Source organism: Somniosus microcephalus, chromosome 10, assembly GCF_052327205.1.
Source record: "Somniosus microcephalus isolate GS21.2 chromosome 10, FLI_Smic_1.0, whole genome shotgun sequence".
NCBI classification, from domain to species: Eukaryota; Metazoa; Chordata; class Chondrichthyes; order Squaliformes; family Somniosidae; genus Somniosus; species Somniosus microcephalus.
In genome coordinates, this window is record NC_140996.1 from 199,547,633 (window position 1) to 199,567,558 (window position 19,926).

The following is a 19,926-nucleotide window of genomic DNA, read 5'->3' on the forward strand; positions in this document are numbered from 1 at the left end:
CTGATTACATAGTTATTGAGGCCTGTGGTGATGGGAATGGTGGAAAGAACTGCCCACTTGCCAGAGGAACAAATCTGAAAACATTCTGCTACGGTGTTTAAAGAAAGAAATAGGTATTGGTAGTGGCATAATTAACACACAAGTACAGGAAACTCTTTCGTATCCGGCACCAATGGGACCGGGATGGTGCCGGTTGATTAAAAATTCCGGATAACGGAGAGGTATATCTAGCGAGGCTATTTTTAACAAACAAAAATAAAAAAATCAAGAAATGTGCAGTATAACTGGGTACTCACCTACAGAGACCTCCGACAGCACCAAGATACCGAGTAGTGGCGGTTTGGAGAACTACCCCCACCGACTAACTCAGAGTCGGCAACATTTCCGGTTATTGAGGTGTTGTTTTTGGAGTTTGAATTTTGCCAGTTATTAGAGAATTCCGGATATTTAGGTGCCGTTTAAACGAGAGTTTACTGTAATTACTGCTCTTGATTAAAAAAAACCCTAGGTGGGCTGCTGCTTAACAAACATTTACATCATGGCACCAACTTCTGGATAATTTACTTAACAGAGAAAATAAATTTCTAAAAAGATTAAAAGTTCTTATTGTGCAATCTATATTAGGTTAATCCAACAATGTCGTCCTATCCAAATACATAGACAGATTTTGTTATCCGTATGCCAGGTTATTCTGCATTGATCTAGCTAAAGAAATACTGAATCATTTCATAAATGTATTACTTAATTTTGCTTTTGATTCCCATTATGAAAATCGACATTTTGTGTCTTAAGTTACTTATACCATATAGGAGCCAGTGCTGTAATATAATTAAGGTGGCCCATATTCCTGTGGAGGTAGAGGCCATTACCTCACGAGGTGGTTTTTTCTTGGCTTCTGGGAGCAACATATTATCAGCAAGAAAGAAATAGCCAGTTAGTGCATGTCGTTGGGGGCTGCCACTGTTTTGTTCTGACCTCAGGTTAGCAGTGCATTTTTCATATTGCCAGCCTGTATGAATACGCACAACCATCAGAGAAAGCCAGAATTTTAAAGTTTGCGACTTTTGAGCAACTATAGATGCAAGAACTCAAAAAATTGAAAAGACCAAAGTTTTTTCTTACATCAAATGTTCTGTTGTGGCCACTGTTCTCTGAATTTGCAGCACAACATATAAAGGATGAATTGGGAACACAGGCAACTACATCTTACTGTGTAACAAAATCTTTTAAAAGAGTGCCGTTCCTGAGATTAAGGCCAAACTCAAATTCCAATGCAGCCAGCGAGAGCCACCTCCAAGTAAGGAAAAGGCACATCTTGCTACAGCACAAACTTCTTCAGTGCAGTTACAACCAACAAGGAGGCGGCGCCATAAAAATCCCCACTCTCAATGATGGTGGAGTCCAGCATGTGAGTGCAAAAGACAAGACATAAGCATTTGCAACCATCTTCAGCCAGAAGTGCCGAGTGGATGGTCCATCTCGGCCTCCTCCAGAGGTCCCCACCATCACAGAAGCCAATCTTCAGCCAATTCGATTCACTCCATGTGATATCAAGAAACGGTTGAGCGCAATGGATACAGCAAAAGCTTTGGGCCCAAACATCATCCCAGCTGTAGTGCTGAAGACTTGTGCTCCAGAACTAGTTGCACCTCTAGCCAATCTGTTCTAGTACACCCACAACACTGGCATCTATCCGACAATGTGGAAAATTGTCCAGGTATGTCCTGTCCACAAAAAGCAGGACAAATCCAATCTGGCCAATTACCGCCCATCAGCCTACTCTCAATCATCAGCAAAGTGATGGAAGGTGTTGTCAACAGTGCTATTAAATGGCACTTACTCACCAATAACCTGCTCATCAATGCTTAGTTTGGGTTCCACCATGACCACCCGGCTCCCGACCTCATTACAGCCTTGGTCCAAACATGGACAAAAGTGCTGAATTCCAGAGGTGATGGGAGAGTGACTACCCTCGACATCAAGGCAGCATTTGACCAAGTGTGGCATCAAGGAGCCCCAGTAAAACTGAAGTCGATGGGAATCAGGGGGAAAACTTTTCGCTGGCTGGAGTCATACCTAGCACAAAGGAAGATGGTTATGGTTATTGGAGGCCAATCATCTCACCCCCAGCACATCGCTGCAGGAGTTCCTCAGGGCAGTGTCTTAGGCCCAACCATCTTCAGCTGCTTCATCATAAGGTCAGAAGTGGGGATGTTGGCTGATGCTTGCACAGTGTTCAGTTCCATTCGCAACTCCTCAGATAATGAAGCAGTCCATGCCTGCATGCAGCGTGACCTGGACAACATTCAGGCTTGGGTTGATAAGTGGCAAGTAACATTCGTGCCACACAGGTGTCAGGCAATGACCATCTCCAACAAGAGAGTCTATCCACCTCCCCTTGACATTTAACGGGATTACCATCGCCAAATCCCCCACCATCAACATCCTGGGGGTCACCATTGACCAGAAACTTAACTGGACCAGCCACATAAATACTGTGGCTTCAAGAGCAAGTCAGAGGCTGGGTGACTTAGTTCCTGACTCCCCAAAGCCTTTCCACCATCTACAAAGCACAAGTCAGGAGTGTGATGGAATACTCTCCACTTGCCTGGATGAGTGCAGCTCCAACAACAGCCAAGAAGCTCAACACCATCCATGACAAAGCAGCCCGCTTGATTGGCACCCCATCCACCACCTTAAATATTCACCGGTGCACCGTGTCTGCAGTGTGTACCATCTACAAGATGCACTGCAGCAACTCGCCAAGGCTTCTTCGGCAGCACCTCCCAAACCTGCGACATCTAATACCTAGAAGGACAAGGGCAGCAGACGCATGGGAACATCGCCACCTCCAAGTTCCCCTCCAAATCACACACCATCCTGACTTGGAAGTATATCGCCGATCCTTCATCGTCACTGGGTCAAAATCCTGGAACTCCCTCCCTAACAGCACTGTGGGAGTACCATCACCTCACGGACTGCAGCAGTTCAAGTGCTAGCTCACCACCACCTTCTCAAGGGCAATTAGGGATGGGCAATAAATGCTGGCCTTGCCAGCACCACCCACATCCCATTGCATTGTGCCCCTTCCTTTGTATATAAATATATTGTGTAATGTTGTGGAAAATATTTTCATACGCCACCAATGCCCTTTAACGAATAAAGTCTAACTGGAGTTGAACTGCCTCAAAATAAGCAACACAATTTCAATAATATAACTGAATCTTGTCTACTACTTGACTCTTACAGGAACATACCTGAAACATTAACTTAACTTTTTCCTTCACGTGCAGATTGCTTTGCTGTGAGTTTCCAGCATTTATTACTGATCCGGTTGGAAAATGATATAATGGCCCGTAATTTCCGATAGGAGGCTTCCTGCGTGCGGATGCCTCCTGTTGGGAAAAAATCTATGCCCTTACCCGAGGGCTCCCGAGGTCCAGACACTTCCGCTCTTGGGCCTCTCCACAGTCGAAATGCGCCCCTGGGATACGTGGGCCCTGCGCAAGCGTCCCTGGGATCACGTGGGCCCGGCGAGCCAATGAAAGAAGGGAATCTCCCTTCATACTTTTGACAGATAGACCTGTCAAAAGTATGAATGGGGATCACTGAAAAAAGACACTAAAACATTAAATAAATGTTAAAATAACCATCACGTTTTTAAAATGAGTTAAAATTACATTAAATTAAATATTTTAAACAAAAATTTAATTTTTTGAAAAAAAATGTTAAGTTTTTTACAGGGCTAAAAATAAGCTTACCTTTTTAAAAGTATTTTTAAATTGCTGATAAAAGCAGGCCTTACCAGGCGTAAGATTTTTTAAGTGATTTCAGCGGGGATGGTTCTGCAGAAAGTGGAACACTCCACCCACAGAGGCCCTTCTCCAGGGCAGGATCCAAGAGGATTCCTGACAGATCGGAAATGCCGGTTTTCAGCGCATGCGCTTTGCCTGCCTGAAACCAGCATTTCCGATGTCCCTACAGGTGTGTACACACCTCATACACACCCATAGGCATCGGAAAATACAGGCCATTATCTGCTGCTTTTTCCAGGTTGCTGTGATATGCACTAATTTGGTAAGTATACCCTGTTTATACGGCCATGGTCATGGCTAGGAAAAATTCAGCATTACTTTTACTTTGTAGCAAACCAGGCATTTTAATATTCACTCCTCCGATCTCCTGGCTATTTTCAGACTGACCAGTATTAATGTAAACAAGGCAGAATCACATTTTACTGTCTGTATGTACATTAAAGGCGCTATATAAATACAAGTTGTTGCTGTATGTCGCCAGATAAGAGATTTAATTTATTTGTAGTATTTTACATTTATAAAATGAATTTGCTTTGACAAATTTATTTAGGATAGATTACAAGAAACTGCTCTGTCAATACAGGAAGCTTTGTGTTATCCGGAGGCTAACTGTCCGGAATGCTCGAGCCACCGGCAAAAATCAGGAGCCGTTTTTGTTAGGTTTTTTTTCTTCTCGTTGCTTTTTTACTCAACAGTCAAGCTCGGCAAGGTCTGCTGAAGCTGTTGCTAAGCTACAGAGACGCTACAGAGACGCTTGGACTGTTTAGAAGCTGTTGCTAAGCAACAGGGTTTGTTGACAGATACGGAGCTCAAAAGCTTCCGTATCTTTCAACATTAGAGCTGGAGTGTCCGGCAGTTTTGAGGGAACGGCAACAGCTCGGTCCCGTCGGTGCCGGATAGCACAAAGTTTCCTGTACTTGGATCATAATCCAACAACCTTGTAAGTAGCACTGGCTGGAGCAATAGACTGTGTGTGGCTAACTATTGTACAGAATAACTCTATGTTATTTTAAATACTGGAAATATGCAATTTATTTCACATACTTCAGATAAGCTTAAGACTGCTTTATTATGACTCTCAAAGCTGAGCATTATAAATTTGCCATATTCAGATATTTTGCAGTAGCATCATGGCACTTGGGGCCTAATACTGAAGCAGTAAAAATGATTTTTCTATTTGGGTCTGAAGATTTTGAATGGTTAACATCTGTGCCAGTAGAGAAGAGCTACCTCAGTTCATCACATTTGCTTGCTTCAAGTTTTATGGCCAGCTGATATCCCATGGCATTGCTCATGAATCAAGCAATATAAAATATATATGTCTCTCGCTTCATGTAAATGGCTCTCTATTCATTTTCCATTCCCTAATTCTGTGTGTCTCTCTCTCTGTCCATCTGCCTGAGACACACGTTATTCTGTTGTTTCTGTATTGCTCTAAAGAAAATTCTCACTCTTCCTGTCTCCCTCTTTCTGCAAGTTTATCCTTCCCTCAGTCATCTCTCTTTGCTATATGTCTTCCACTCTCTGTGAATATCTGTCATACAATGTGTGTTTCTCTGTCATTTTATCTGTCTGTCTCTTTCTATATGTCTGCCTATAACGTAATTTGTTCATTTTTCTCTCTCACTTTTTTGCCTTTTCCATTTTCTTTGCTTTTCCTCATCTTCTTTACTCTTTTGACACTCAATCTTTATTTCCCTCTTATTCTTCACATTTGTGTTTTGGATTCACCCATTGTGGTGATTATTCTTGTTTTATAAGAAGCATTGTAATTGGTTGCCTGTTTTCCTGCCTTGCGATATATGCTGTAAACTTATTGGTTAGTTGATTCCATGTGACCTGTGGTGGCCATCTTAAATTCAGTTTCTACAGTTTGGTTGAGACTGGGTGCTCAACATGTACTGCTGGTTTTTTAAGGTTAATAAAGCCTAGCTTTTGAAAGGCAATCTACTCTTTATCTCACCCATTAAGATTAATTACATAGCATTGACTCCACCGCCACACTTGGAATGGAGGCAAGATGTGGGTCAGGCCTGGGAGAACAGAGAAATGTAGGAAAAACACAATTAAAACTATTAAGAACACCAAAATATAATGGTAAGAAAGCAAAACAAGTAATCTGAAAATTCCTCAGGCTACAAAAATGTGATGGTGGTTGGAACTGTTCTATTTATGGATGGTGGGTATGGAATGGAACAGGCCGGCGGAGGGAGGGGATAAGTAAAAAAATAAGAGTGAAATAAATAATTTTAAAAAGTTCAATGGGGAAATAGGGTTAAAAAGAAAAGGCAGTATATAGGTAGATTTCTTTTAAATTCTTCCTTTCTGACTCGATGCTTATTTTGTACAATTATATTCTATGTATCTTCTATTATTTTTATAAAATTATTTTACATACATAATGTGGAGCATTTCTATAATGCTGTATTGGGGAGCAATACAGTTACGTTATGACGAGAGGTGAGTTTTAACCAAAGTACTATCAGAAGTCATCAGACACTGAAGGAATACTATATTTTAGAACAGTTGGCTTGGGGGGTTATACAATCCCAAATTCTGTTTTTATTTTAATGAAAATTGTTTTAAGTTAACAGACAAATACAAGAGATAATCCTAAACAATAATGATGTCACGCAGTGATGGAACACATTTTGAATGGGATGTTGACGTTGTTAACCAATGTATTTAACTTTACACAGAAGAGAGATGCATTTTTTTTTTAATAGGTCAGGTTCTTTCATTTCTTAGCACCCTAGTATTGCAAAATTCAATAATGAGCAACGAGCTGTGGAGGAGATCTATGTAAAACCAGAGGTTGCACAGATTCATGTGGTAATGTCATGTGATGCCTTGGGCATCTACTGTGTAACTGCCACCCATCTAAAACTCGTCTAGCTGACAGATCTGGCAGCATGAGCGGCTTCATAAAAGTTAAGCCAATGTGTAGAGGTAATGGGGTTAACAATTGAATATTAGCAGAAGCAGTACTGCTACACAACTTCCCAGCTGGTATGTTTGAGCAACACCAAATAGGAATACAAATTTCTGGTATTCTTGTGCTCCACTCCCTCTGGCTCCTTATTATTGTTTAACACATTTAGTACCCAGTTTCTATATATATATTTGGAAACCCTTTCCTCATTCCCAGTTATAGTGCAATGTATACAATGGTTTGTTTGCATTTTTATATGATGTTGTATTATATTTTATATATTTAGTTATCCACCACCTTTGCGTGGTCAGACTACTTGTTTGACATCCAGTCTTCGTTGAGACGCAATTTCCTCCAGTTAAACATTGGGAAGACCAAAATCATCCACCACAAACTCCGGCACCCCCCGCCCCCACCACAAACTTCATACCTATGACAATTCCAGCCCCCTCCCCAGCCACTGTCTCAGGCTGTACCAGTCGGTCCCATTCGACCCCCAGCAGAGCTTCCATCCCCATGAGATTATTTTAACAGGCAGACGTATAAAAAGAGACAAGGCAGATAAAATGGCAGAGAAAGACAGATGTAGAGAAACAAAGAATGCCCGCCTCCGTCCCTACCTTAGCCCATCTGCTGTTGAAACTCTCATTTGTGCCTCTGCTAATTTCAGACTCGACTATGCCACTGCTCTCCTGGCAGGACTCCCATATTCCATCCACCAGAAACTTCAGTTCATCTAAAACTCTGTTACCCAGATCCTATCCTGCACTAAGTCCTACACCCGTCGCCCCTCTGCTCGCTGGTCTGCATTGGCTCACACTCCCCCAACAGCTCAAATTTAAAATTCTGATCTTCATGTTTAAACCCCTTCATGGCCTCGCCCCTCCCTACCTCTGTAACCTCCTCCAGTCCTACAAACCCTCCATTCCTCCAGCTCTGGACTTTTAAGCATCTCCCCGTCCCTTTGCCCTACAATTTGCCAGCCGTGCCTTCAGTCGCCTAGGCCTCACACTCTGGAATTTCCTCCCTAAACTCACCTGCCTGTTCACCTCCCTCTCCTCCTTAAAACCCACATCTTCGACCAACCTTTTGGTTATCGCTGCTAGTACCTCCTTTGTTGACTCTATGTCCATTTACTTTCCAATTAGGCCGATGCAAAGTGCCTTGGAATGTTTTCCCACATTAAAGGCGCTATATAAATGCGTCGGTGTTGTTATTGGAGTGCCGCTGACTTGGTTAATATTTGGACTGTATTTTTTTTACCTTATTAGTTTTGACCTGAGTTCTTATGTTAATTTGGAGGCAGCGTCTGCTACGTTTTCACTTTAGTTTGATGCTGTCTCTCCTGCTCACAATCTGTCCCTGCGCTGATGCTAAATGATTACTGATTTCTTTTCTGTCTCCAGGACCAGGCCCCTGTTATAGACTGGGACCATTTCCACGCCAGGAATCTTCTTGTATCAGTTGTGTATGCACTGCTGGTTGCGGCTGGCTTTAGCTGATGAACTCATCCACCCGCTCAACTTCAGCGTGGTCATAAAATGGCCGTTATCCAATCGGCCGCCCATGATACACCCCGCCCCATTTTTCTGTTGGAAAATCAGGCAGGCATGTAACGGGCAGCAGCTCCGATATCGCCCCTTTTAAGCCCCCACCAGAGATGAAAACTCTGCACATTGTGCTTCTCTCTGGAGCTGCTCAAGTGCGAGCCCACTCTAATTATACTTCACGGAAAGCCGCTTAACTCTGTAACTCCCAATATTTTGCCATTACTGGCCGAGAGTCAATGTTGCTCTACCTGTTTCATTGAGGCCGATAGTTTTGCAGACACTTAGGGCTGGATTTTGATACTGGAGGCGGGACTACAACTTTCGGGGTTGTAGTCCCGCCTCCATCGAGTTGTGGCCAACCCACTCGATTTTCACTTGATGGACCTTGTTGAGCCGACCAGTGGGCTCAGCAGGCCAATTAAGGGCCACCCGGCAACAGGTGACGTCACAGATTGATATTTCATCTGTCAAGAGCTTTTGACAGATGAAATATCAGCATTTGACAGCTCTTTGAAGCTGTCAAACACTGAATCTGTACACTAAGTTAATTCCTTCCTCTCAGGATGATTTAGAGATCTCTCCAGAACAGAAAGCTGAATGCTGCAACTTTTGACAGCTCGCGGCCATTCTGCTTTCTGTGCCGGTGAGATGAGGGACTCTTGAGACCTGAAGGAAGGAAGGCTGTAAAGGTAAGTAAAGGTAATTAAACTTCTTTAAACACTTTACACACACCAAACACACTTACGTCTGCACTCATGCACCCATCACTCACCTGAACACCGGACATCTCGACCCCTCCAAGCCCTTCACCCCGACGGTCTGCCTCGCTAACTTGGCGTGGCTTGGAGCCGTCGGGAATCCTACACTTCAGGAATAAAAATAGGGATTAGGTTAAAAACTGCCCGTTAACAGGCAGTTAATTGGCACTAATCCCCTTCCCGCCTCGGGGAGGCGGGTCCCAGCACAGGTCGGGTATCTGCCTCCTTTGAAACTGGCATGGAGGTGGGTTGGGGGCGGGATGGGTTCGTGCCCCCCGATTTCGCGATTTTAACCCCCCACACGCCTCCAATCCCGCCTCCACAGCCCAATGAAAATCCTGCCCGAACAGCTTGAGTCAGTCCAGTTTTGATATTTTTCTGGAAACTCAGCAATTCTGGAAGTAAAACAAGTTGCTGAAAAATGACAAGGAGACATAAAACCAGATTCCTGCTATTGATTTATATTAAAAGTATAAAATGGGCAGCTTTCAAAAAACAGAATGTGTGCTCAAAAACCAGATGGGCGATAACCCGAGTTGCTATCGTCTCTTTCTGGCTCATAGTACTGCCTATTTATGGTTTAGCTGAACTATGTAACTACAGGCAAATCCAGACATTAAGTAATCCTGATACAAGGAAATTCCTAACATGCTCAAATTGTTATGAAATCACTCTTTGCCGTTCACAGTGCTGTTATATAGTCTTAATGATTTTCCATGTTTCTTTAGGCTGTTTCTGTGTCTTGACTGGAAAATTTTCCATTTCCATGTCAATGGAGAAGACAAGTATCGAGAGAAGTACTCTCAATGTGAAGGACCCTCCTCGTTAATTACCACAAAAGGGGGGGAAAAATCCTGCCCCTTGGAGAAAAAAACTCTAATTTTTACCCTCCCCCCGCAACAGCAGCTTGCTATTTTGGGCCTCAAATTCACCAGGGAGCGGTCCTCCTTCACGTCAGCTAGAAGTTGCTTCAGCAAGCAGGTCAATGCCGTTAGCAATAGCATGGTTTTCAGAACGGAAAAGGGTGAGAGTCAATTTATGAAGGTAACAAAATAAGAATGCAGTAATCGGCAGAGTGCACAACAGTTTACTGCATTTCCATGATACTCGTGTCCTCGGATGGCATGCAGAATTGATGAGGACGCCAATTACTGCTGACTATACGGCTCACCCGCTCGTCAAACCCGTGCTAACATCAGCCAAAAAGTTCTCCGGAGGCTCGACAATGCACGGCTCCAGAAGGCTACTTTCGGGTCGTACTTTACATTAAAAGCTGCTTCGTCTAAATGTATCTACATCGACACATCTGCAGCATTTAGATTGATGGAGAACAGAAACTAATTTAGATTTATCCTGGTGATTGGATATCATACATGACAGGCAGCTTCATTTTTTCTTTTTTCACTCCCATTTTTTATACAGGCTCTTTGCTCTTCACATAGTGCTGTTATATAGTCTGAATGATTTTCCGTGTTTCTTTAGACTGTTTCTGTCTGTCTTGACTGGACACAGATCAGCTGTCAGGAGGTGAATGAGAGCAGCTGGGACTTTTCCCCCTCCTCTCTCGTGGGGATGTTGCTGCCCAGTCCCTCCCTATGATGGCACAGCTAAGACTGTTAACACATGGGAGAATCACAAGTTGCAACATGCATCCGCTATTCCACAGCGGAGATTTTCTGGTTAACCATCTGCACCTATACTCAAACTTCAATTTTATAATTCAGACAAATCAATCCTTTAAGTATATTCGAAGATTGCTGTATCCACTGGTATTTACACACAAGGTAAATAAAAACAGGCTGTCGCAATTGGCAACATATTATTTACCACTGCTAAAACTGGCTACTTTTATTCCTGCACGAGCTAAAATATTCATCATTGAAACCCTGCTGTAATTTGACACTACCTCGATAAGATGTTAACTGTACTGCTGTATCTCCCAATATTTTAACTGCAGCTCCAGAAATTTAAACAGTATTTAAGTGGAGCAGAGTGCATTCCTTGCGTTCCCCTCCCTTTCCCAACCTATATAGAAACATAGAAGGTAGGAGCAGGAGTAGGCCATTCGGCCCCTCGAGCCTGCTCTGCCATTCAATGAGATCATGGCTGATCATCCAAATTCAGTACCCTGTCCCTTTCTCCCCATATCCCTTGATCCCTTTAGCCTTAAGAAATATATCTAACTCTGTCTTGAATATATTTAATGAATTGGCCTCTACTGCCTTTGGTGGTAGAGAATTCCACAGGTTCACCACTCTCTGGGTGAAGAAATTCCTCCTCATCTCTGTCCTAAATGGCTTACCCCTTATCCTTAGACTGTGACCCCTGGTTCTGGACTCCCCGGCCATCGGGAACATCCTTCCTGCATCTAGTCTGTCTAGTCCTGTTAGAATTTTATAAGTTTCAATGAGATCCCCTCTCATTCTTCTAAACTTCAGCGAGTATAAGCCCAATCGACCCAATCTCTCCTCATACGTCATTCCTGCCATCCCAGGTATCAGCCTGGTGAATCTTCGCTGCACTCCCTCCATGGCAAGAACATCCTCCCTCAAATAAGGCGACCAAAACTGCACACAATACTCAAGATGTGGTCTCACCAAGGCCCTGTATAACTGCAGCAAGACATCCTTGTTCCTGTACTCGAACCCTCTTGCTACGAAGGCCAGCATACCATTTGCCTTCTTAACCGCCTGCTGCGCCTGCATGCTTACCTTCAGCGACTGGTGCACAAGGACACCCAGGTCTCGTTGCACTTCCCCTTCTCCCAATCTATTGCCATTCAGATAATAATCTGCCTTCCTGTTTTTGACACCAAAGTGGATAACCTCGCATTTATCCACCTCTCCCACCCTTCCATATGCTCCCTGCTAGAGGCACTGACTCACGCTAGAGTACGATTGCCTGGGTGCTGGCAGCCCAAGTGGCCCTTCTGGACATGTTCCTGGAAAGCGCATGCAACACATTCGACTGCAGGGAGCATCACATCTGAGTTTAATCCTGTTCTCATTGAACATCCAAATAAACACATTTTCCACCAGCGATGACCAGACAGCAATCTAGCACAGGACCCCTATCTGATTGTTTTCCCTTCACCAGTCCAAGGACACAGAAGGCAATTGTGTTTATTTTTTCTTGCAGGCAAAATTGGTGATTGGATACAAGCTGTAATCTGCTGTGCATGTTTGCCAATAAGGAAAACGGAAGCTTTTAGGCATATTTCAGTCTTAGTGCCATTTTTCTTTTAAGCTGATGCACTACTGGTTGGTCAGCAACAACCTCCTTGCCACAAAACAGATTAAAATGGAGACTCTGGCAAAGTTATGCAAATGCTACACTATTATTTGAAAATGTTTGAAAGTGGGAACCATAATTTTCTCCAATATACTCTCATTGTGAGGTACTTGCATACATTTGAATGGTTGCCGTGTATTTCTAAAAGCAGTGGTTGCTCCTTTAAATGCAGCCGATTCAAAAATTCACATCCTTCCTCTTGATCCACTCCCACTCACACTAACATCCAAAAAGTTATTTTGGGTGCTCAGTCATTCGATGAACACTTTGCAAGTTCAAACCAGTACACGCCAGCTTTTTGACAGCGTTACTTAACTGAACTGACCCCAAGTTCTCTATTGACGTCCTTGATACTAACCCTGTTACACTGTTTGGCTGCTGTTCCCATCTGTTTTAACCACAAATCTTTCGTAAAGCGCTCATCCTAGTGGCTTCCCGCCTTTGCCACACATTTCCCAACTTTCACTTCCATAATAAAGAATTGGGTGGTAGGCGTCGTCATCACTGAAATTGAAACTCTTACTTATTTCCCTTTTTAAAGAAAAACATCTTTACTGTTATATTGCACACTCGGCTTTTCTAATGTAACAATCTTCACTGCAGCGTCAAACTACATGAAGTGTCATTCCTTAGTACGAGGCATGCGGCACCACAATACTTTAGTTAGAACATCACAATACTATGGCAGTCACACTTCTATACCATCATAAACAGGATCCTCTGGACTCACACCCTCTCCTGTCAGTTCCTATTCATTGCTTAGCTTCTCCAACAAGACATTCTGCCACAGCAACTACGATATATTCATTTTTAATGCTCTGGTGATTCTTATGTACGTTTTGTACCAGACAGCTGTGGAATCAATGTGGATGGACAATCGTTGTGGATTATTTCTGGAATCGGTACTTTTTTCTTAAACTCTGCAATCGTACATAGTAGCATGTAACGCACGAGCTGAACATGTACCCAAGGCTGGCGGTGTGTTCAGTTGTTCTAACTTGCTGTGTTTATTACTAGCTAGTAACATACAATGCCGTACTGCCCTGATGGTTCAATGGGTTTATCCAGCGAGTAGCTGAGCAGGTGGGTTCAAGGTCCAATCCTTCGTCTGTGCTGTGTTAGCTGATCTCAGCCATAGGGGCACGATAAATGGATTAAGTGCTCCTTGATGATGGGGAGAAATTCTACCAGGGTTCCCTCACCAGATTAATATCTAACGACGATCGCGGTCAGAAGTGCACGTAGATGGTACCCATCATTCCCGGCTTGGCTATAGAATCATAGAAGTTTACAGCACAGAAGGAGGCCATTCAGCCCATCATGTCTGTGCTGGCTGACAAAGAGCTATCCAGTCTAATCCCACTTTCCAGCTCTTGGTCCGTAGCCCTGTAGGTTACGGCACTTCATGTGCATATCCAAGTACTTTTTAAATGCGATGAGGGTTTCTACCTCTACCACCCTTTCAGGCAGTGAGTTCCAGACCCCCACCACCCTATGATGGAATAGCCTGTCGATACTAAAACTGCGAGGCTCAGACATCAATAATATAAGGCTATTCTTGCTTTTTTTTTCCGAATTGCCACTTGCTAAGGTACCTGAAGGTGACCAGTGCATGTGGAGTCAATTCCAGTCCCCCACTATTCTGCCCTCTCTGGTCCGGGGAATTTAAAAAGTACTAAATATAAATAAGAAATGAGGCAATTTTCTCCTTTTCTATTATTTTTATTGCAATAACATCATTTACACGTGGCATAATATTCTTTGCAGCAAAATAATGCGTTTTGATCGGATTTGAATCAGTGTGTTGTGGGGCTGGCAAGCAAATCAAAATAGATTTGGTGAAGACTTCTGCATGTAGATGGTGTCCCTTTAACTTAATCACAAAGCAGCAGGCACTTCAAAACTGAAATGTAGATGAACTTATGATGAACACTCCAAGGAAAGTAGCCTAAATTAGATGAAGAACCTCAAAATATGAAAGACCCATGAACGTGTCCTACACAGCAGACTGACTGTGCAATCAATGCCTCGAGATGCTGATGCATTTTATTCATTTCCTTCCACTTGTGTCTGGGGGGCAGGTGATAAAAATCAGACATTGATTTTCTGACAGTTTTAACCTGTGTCATCAACTAACACGTTTCATAACAGCCTGTGAGGCAGCCAGTGTTTAATCATCCTAGCAAGCTAATATTTAGCAGCCAGTCTAGAAAAAGACTCTTGGATTAAAATAAATAGAAATTCCAAGTTTTTTGAAAGTACAATAATCCTGAAGAGAAGAAATTGTTTTAGTCATACCCTTCAAAGTGTAATCTCTACATTTGTGTGCGTATATGTGACGTTAACTCACACCAAAAACGCAAACATAATTAAAAGTGGCGCGATGCATCTGTCAGATGGGCCGCAAAGGACTGCTAACTGGTATTAATGAAGGGGTACACTTTGTTAGTCCTGTTGGATCACTTAGGCACAGCAAATACAGGAAAATCAGGCAGAGAGGAGCACATACCCCTAATGGAGCCCACCTCATTTTCTGTCCATTTTGTTAAAAAGACGGAAAATTGGGCAGACTCCCTTACAAGCATGTGCTCCTCCCCGGCCAATTTTCCTCTATTCGCTGCATCCAGTTAATCCAATAAACCCAGGAGCAAGAGCAGGAAAATCGGCCCTGTATTCTTTTTCTCTGTGTTTCTTTTCCTTTCTCGGTCTCCCTTTTTCTGTATAATTCTCTTCACAGCGCACCTGGCTGTGGTATTTGCAAGTGTTTCCTCTAGCTTTCCCTAGCTGGAGAGCAGGAAAGACAGACATTTATGGAGCCATGGCTATCCCATCATTTGTATGGTACTGAAAGAGTGCTACTAAAACTGCAGGGTATTCATTATTGTTACGAATGCTAGGATAACTCTGCTTGAACAGCAATCTCAATCTGAGCCATCTTTTGTCTCCACTGTCCTATTAGCATCTCGTCTGGTTTTGAATACCTCTTATTGTCTCTTTTACTTCTTTTCAGAATCACAGAATCACAGAAACCTCACAGTGCAGATAGAGGCCATTTCAGCCCATCGAGCCTGCACCGACACATATCCCACCCCCGATCCCCGTAACCCCTACACCAACACATATCCCACCCTATCCCCGTAACCCCACGTATTTAATCCCCCTAACACTAAGGGTCAATTTTATCATAGCCAATCAACCTAACCTGCACATCTTTGGACTGTGGGAGGAAACCGGAGCACCCGGAGGAAACCCACGCAAACACAGAGAGAATGTGCAAACTCCACACAGACAGTCACCCGAGGCCGGATTCGAACCCGGGTCCCTGGAGCTGTGAGGCAACAGTGCTAACCACTATGCCACCGTTCTATCGCAGCCCTGACTTCGATCTATTTTATTTCCTTTCCTTTCCAGTTTTGAAAAAGTGTTTCGACCTGAAACGTCAACTCTAATTTCTCTCCACGGATGTTGCCTGGCCTGCTGAGTTTTTCCAGCATTTTCTGTTGTAATCTCAAACTTATGTTCGTTCTCCAGAGAAAGCCAAGCAATACTGGCAAAGTAAGACTACTATTCATACACCTTGGCAAAACATCATCCTCAAGCATGAGGACAGGAAATTGCAATCTCCAACTGAATGCAGAAGAGTTGGTAGGCCTGGATACAAGGTACCCAGAAACCAATTCATGTTATGAAACCTTTTGGCAGTAAATTGGCAATCTCGCTCCGAGAAGCTACAGCACGGTTGGAGTGGAAATGGGAAAATGCCACAGTGGTGCAGTAAGGAGCTGCTCTTTAGGTTTTGGGGCCCAGGCCTAATATCCTTTACCTTGACGAGCATAAAATTCCGCCAATCAAAAACTGAATCCTGCAACAAGCCCAGTTGCCCACCAGCAGCGTTTCTGAGTGGATGGGGGCAGAGAATTAGCCAGCAAATTCAGCTATTGGTAGAATCGACTTCAGCTGGAAATTACTCCAGATTCAAACAAAGAAACAATTTACAAATTTTCACACGAGAAGGTCGACTTGTACACAAGTGAAGGTACAGCATCACAAAGAAAGACTTGCATTTCTATAGCGCCTTTCGCAACCACCAGACTTCCCAAAGCGCTTTACAGCCAATGAAGTACTTTTCAAGTGTAGTCACTGTTGTAATGTAGGAAATGCCAATTTGCGCACAGCAAGCTCCCACAAACAGCAATGTGATAATGACCAGATAATCTGTTTTTTTTTTAGTGATGTTGACTGATTAATATTGGCCAGGAGACCGGTGATAACTCCCCTGCTCTTCTTCAAAATAGTGCCACGGGATCTTTTATGTTCGCCTGAGAGAGTAGGCGGGGCCTCGGTTTTTAACATCTCATCCGAAAGACAGCGCCTCCGACAGTGCAGCACTCCCTCAGTACTGCACTGGAGTGTCAGCCTAGATTTTTGTGCTCAAGTCTCTGGAGTGGGACCTTCTGACTCAGAGGCAAGGGTGCGACCCACTGAGCCACTGGCTGACACACGTGATGAGGCGGCATTAAACAACGGTGCTTCATTCGTATCCAGTGGGTTCAATCTGCTTAGTGCTCTGGTGTCCTTCAAGAAGTGCTCCATGCGGGCACTTGTGCCTCCACAGGAAACTCGAGTGCCCAGTGTGTTCAGTCTGCTTCGCCAGGTCACACACACTGAAATCTCATTATTGGCACAAGCCTGCTGATCTTGGGAGGTGGGTGTGGGCTGGACTGGTGCCAGTAAGGAGCTTGACCAGAGTTCATTCACATTCTGTCAAATGAATCCAACACAACACGAATGTGCAGTCAGCCCCTCGCTTTTCATTACATCCTGCTGTTAGACCACTAAATTAGATGCCAGATTTATGCTAATACTGGTTGAAGTCTGGCACCAAATTGGTAGCATTATAAAATAAAGTTAGACAGCTGATTTTCATATGTATGAAAATCTGGGTATTCAAAGCTAGACAGTACTGTGAGCGCATAGCTTGATGTACTTGTATAAAATTCCTCTACTCGCTATTTTAAGAGACATTAGTCTATTTAAAATAAAATGAATAGGTTAACGCTCTGTTTAAATATCGGGAGAGGAATTTTATATGAGCTCATTAAGCAATGGTAGGATAACATTGCCAGCAGTAATTTCCAGGCTATGGTATAAAAAGTCCATTGTTTCTCAGTTCTTGGAAGCTGACATAAAACATGAGCCTCAATGACTGGTGTTCAGTATAGTTACATAATTGTCATTTTGCCATAAAGGCAGATTTTAACACAATCTAGACATTTTCAACTGAATTATTCTCAGACACTGGACATTTGAGGAAATGGAGGAGGGCTCACGCAGGAACATTCAGTAGTGGGAACCCTGGCAGATTTCCCCCTCCCTAACACAGGGGCTGCTCAGGCCAACTCTGGCCCCGTACCACTGTCTTGGCAGAGATCAATTCATTCCTTATAGACTGCGGAATTAAACCCAAGACTTTCCTGGACTGCACGGTTCAGCCAATCACTGCTAAATGATCAGAGGAGCTTCGGTGCCAAGGCAAATTTGTGACAGACTTCAAGAAAAGTAGCAGCCAATCAGAACAAACTTTCACAAATGATCCTTTTAGAGTTCTGATTTTGATTTAATAAAATCTAACTGTGGAGTGCAGAATACCAATGGAAAGTGGCTCAACAACAGAAGCACAAAGCCAATTTCAGTAAAGTTTTGTTAATGGCAGAGCTAAGCATTATGTTGTCGTATGCCCCAATGCTGCCTCCCCCAACTGGAGGACATAACAGGAGGCCTGAAAGACTTGAGAGAAGAACAAAAGGAAGATATCAATATTACTGTACAATACAAGCAACTTAACAATTCACATCAGGCCAAGTCTCACTAAACTGTTTTCAGAGCAACTTCTGAAAAAGTGGAGAAGTAATGGTAAGGGCAGGTGCGAAAGAAACATAGAAGATAGGAGCAGGAGTAGGCCATTTGGCCCCTCGAGCCTGCTCCGCCATTCAATGCGATCATGGCTGATCATCCAAATTCAGTACCCGGTCCCTGCTTTCTCCCCATACCCCTTGATCCCTTTAGCCTTAAGAAATATATCCAACTCCTTCTTGAAAATATTTAATGAATTGGCCTCTACTGCCTTTTGTGGTAGAGAATTCCACAGGTTCACCACTCTCTGGGTGAAGAAATTCCTCCTCATTTCTGTCCTAAGTGGCATACCCTTTATCCTTAGACTGTGACCCCTGGTTCTGGACTCACCGACAATCGGGAACATCCTTCCTGCATCTAGTCTGTCCAGTCCTGTCAGAATTTTATAAGTTTCAATGAGATCCCCTCTCATTCTTCTAAACTCCAGCGAGTACAAGCCCAATCGACCCAATCTGTCCTCATACGACATTCCTGCCATCCCAGGTATCAGCCTGGTGAATCTTCGCTGAACTCCTTCCATGGCAAAAACATCCTTCCTCAGGTAAGGCGACCAAATCTGCACACAATACTCAAGGTGTGGTCTCACCAAGGCCCTGTACAACTGCAGCAAGACATCCTTGTTCCTGTACTCAAAGCCTCTCGCTACGAAGGCCAACATACCATTTGCCTTCTTAACCGCCTGCTGCACCTGCATGCTTACCTTCAGCGACTGGTGCACAAGGGCACCCAGGTCTCGTTGCACTTCCCCTTCGCCCAATCTATTGCCATTCAGATAATAATCTGCCTTCCTGTTTTTGCCACCAAAGTGGATAACCTCACATTTATCCACATTATATTGCATCTGCCATGCTTCTGCCCAATCACCCCACCTGTCCAAATCATCCTGGAGTTTCTCGGCATCCTCCTCACAGCACACACGCCCACCCAGCTTTGCGTCGTCTGCAAATTTGGAGATATTACATCTAGTTCCCTTGTCTAGATCATTAATATATATTGTGAATAGCTGGGGTCCAAGGACTGATCCCTGCGGTACCCCACTAGTCACTGCCTGCCACTCAGACAAAGACCCGTTTATTCCAACTCTTTGCTTTCTGTCTGCCAACCAGTTTTCTATCCAAGTCAATACCTTGCCCCCAATCCCATGTGCCTTAAATTTACACGCTAATCTCTTTATGTGGGACCTTACCTTCTGAAAGTCCAAACATACCACATCCACTGGTTCTCCCTTATCTATTTTACCAGTTACATCCTCAAAAAATTCCAGTAATTAGTCAATCACGATTTACCTTTTGTAAATCCATGTTGACTTTGTCCGATCCTGTCACTGTTTTCCAAGTGCTCAGCTATTACATCCTTTATAATGGACTCTAGCATTTTCCCCACTACCGATGTCAGGCTTATGTAATTCCCCGTTTTCTCCCGACCACCTTTTTTGAATACAGCTCCAATCACAAGGGGTTCATTGATTGACTCATTCGCGATCTGTAACAATTTCAATTGGCCCCCCACCAGCACTCCACCCCACCTCCAACATTTTGGAAGCTTTTCTAAAACCTATTTTTGAGCAGAAGGGGTACTCACAGCACAAATGATTAATGCATTGTCACCTTTTCTCCACATTACATCGATCTTCATCCATGAATACTGTTTCATAAAGCTTCAGTGAT

At 43.5% G+C, this 19,926-nt stretch overlaps 1 protein-coding gene across 6 annotated transcripts in view; it reads right to left on the minus strand.

Annotated features, from left to right (window-relative positions):
• The window catches only part of LOC147111992 (F-box-like/WD repeat-containing protein TBL1X), a 330,596-nt gene that overhangs the window by 128,137 nt on the left and 182,533 nt on the right, over positions 1–19,926 (minus strand). The gene's annotated exons all lie outside the window — the stretch shown is intronic.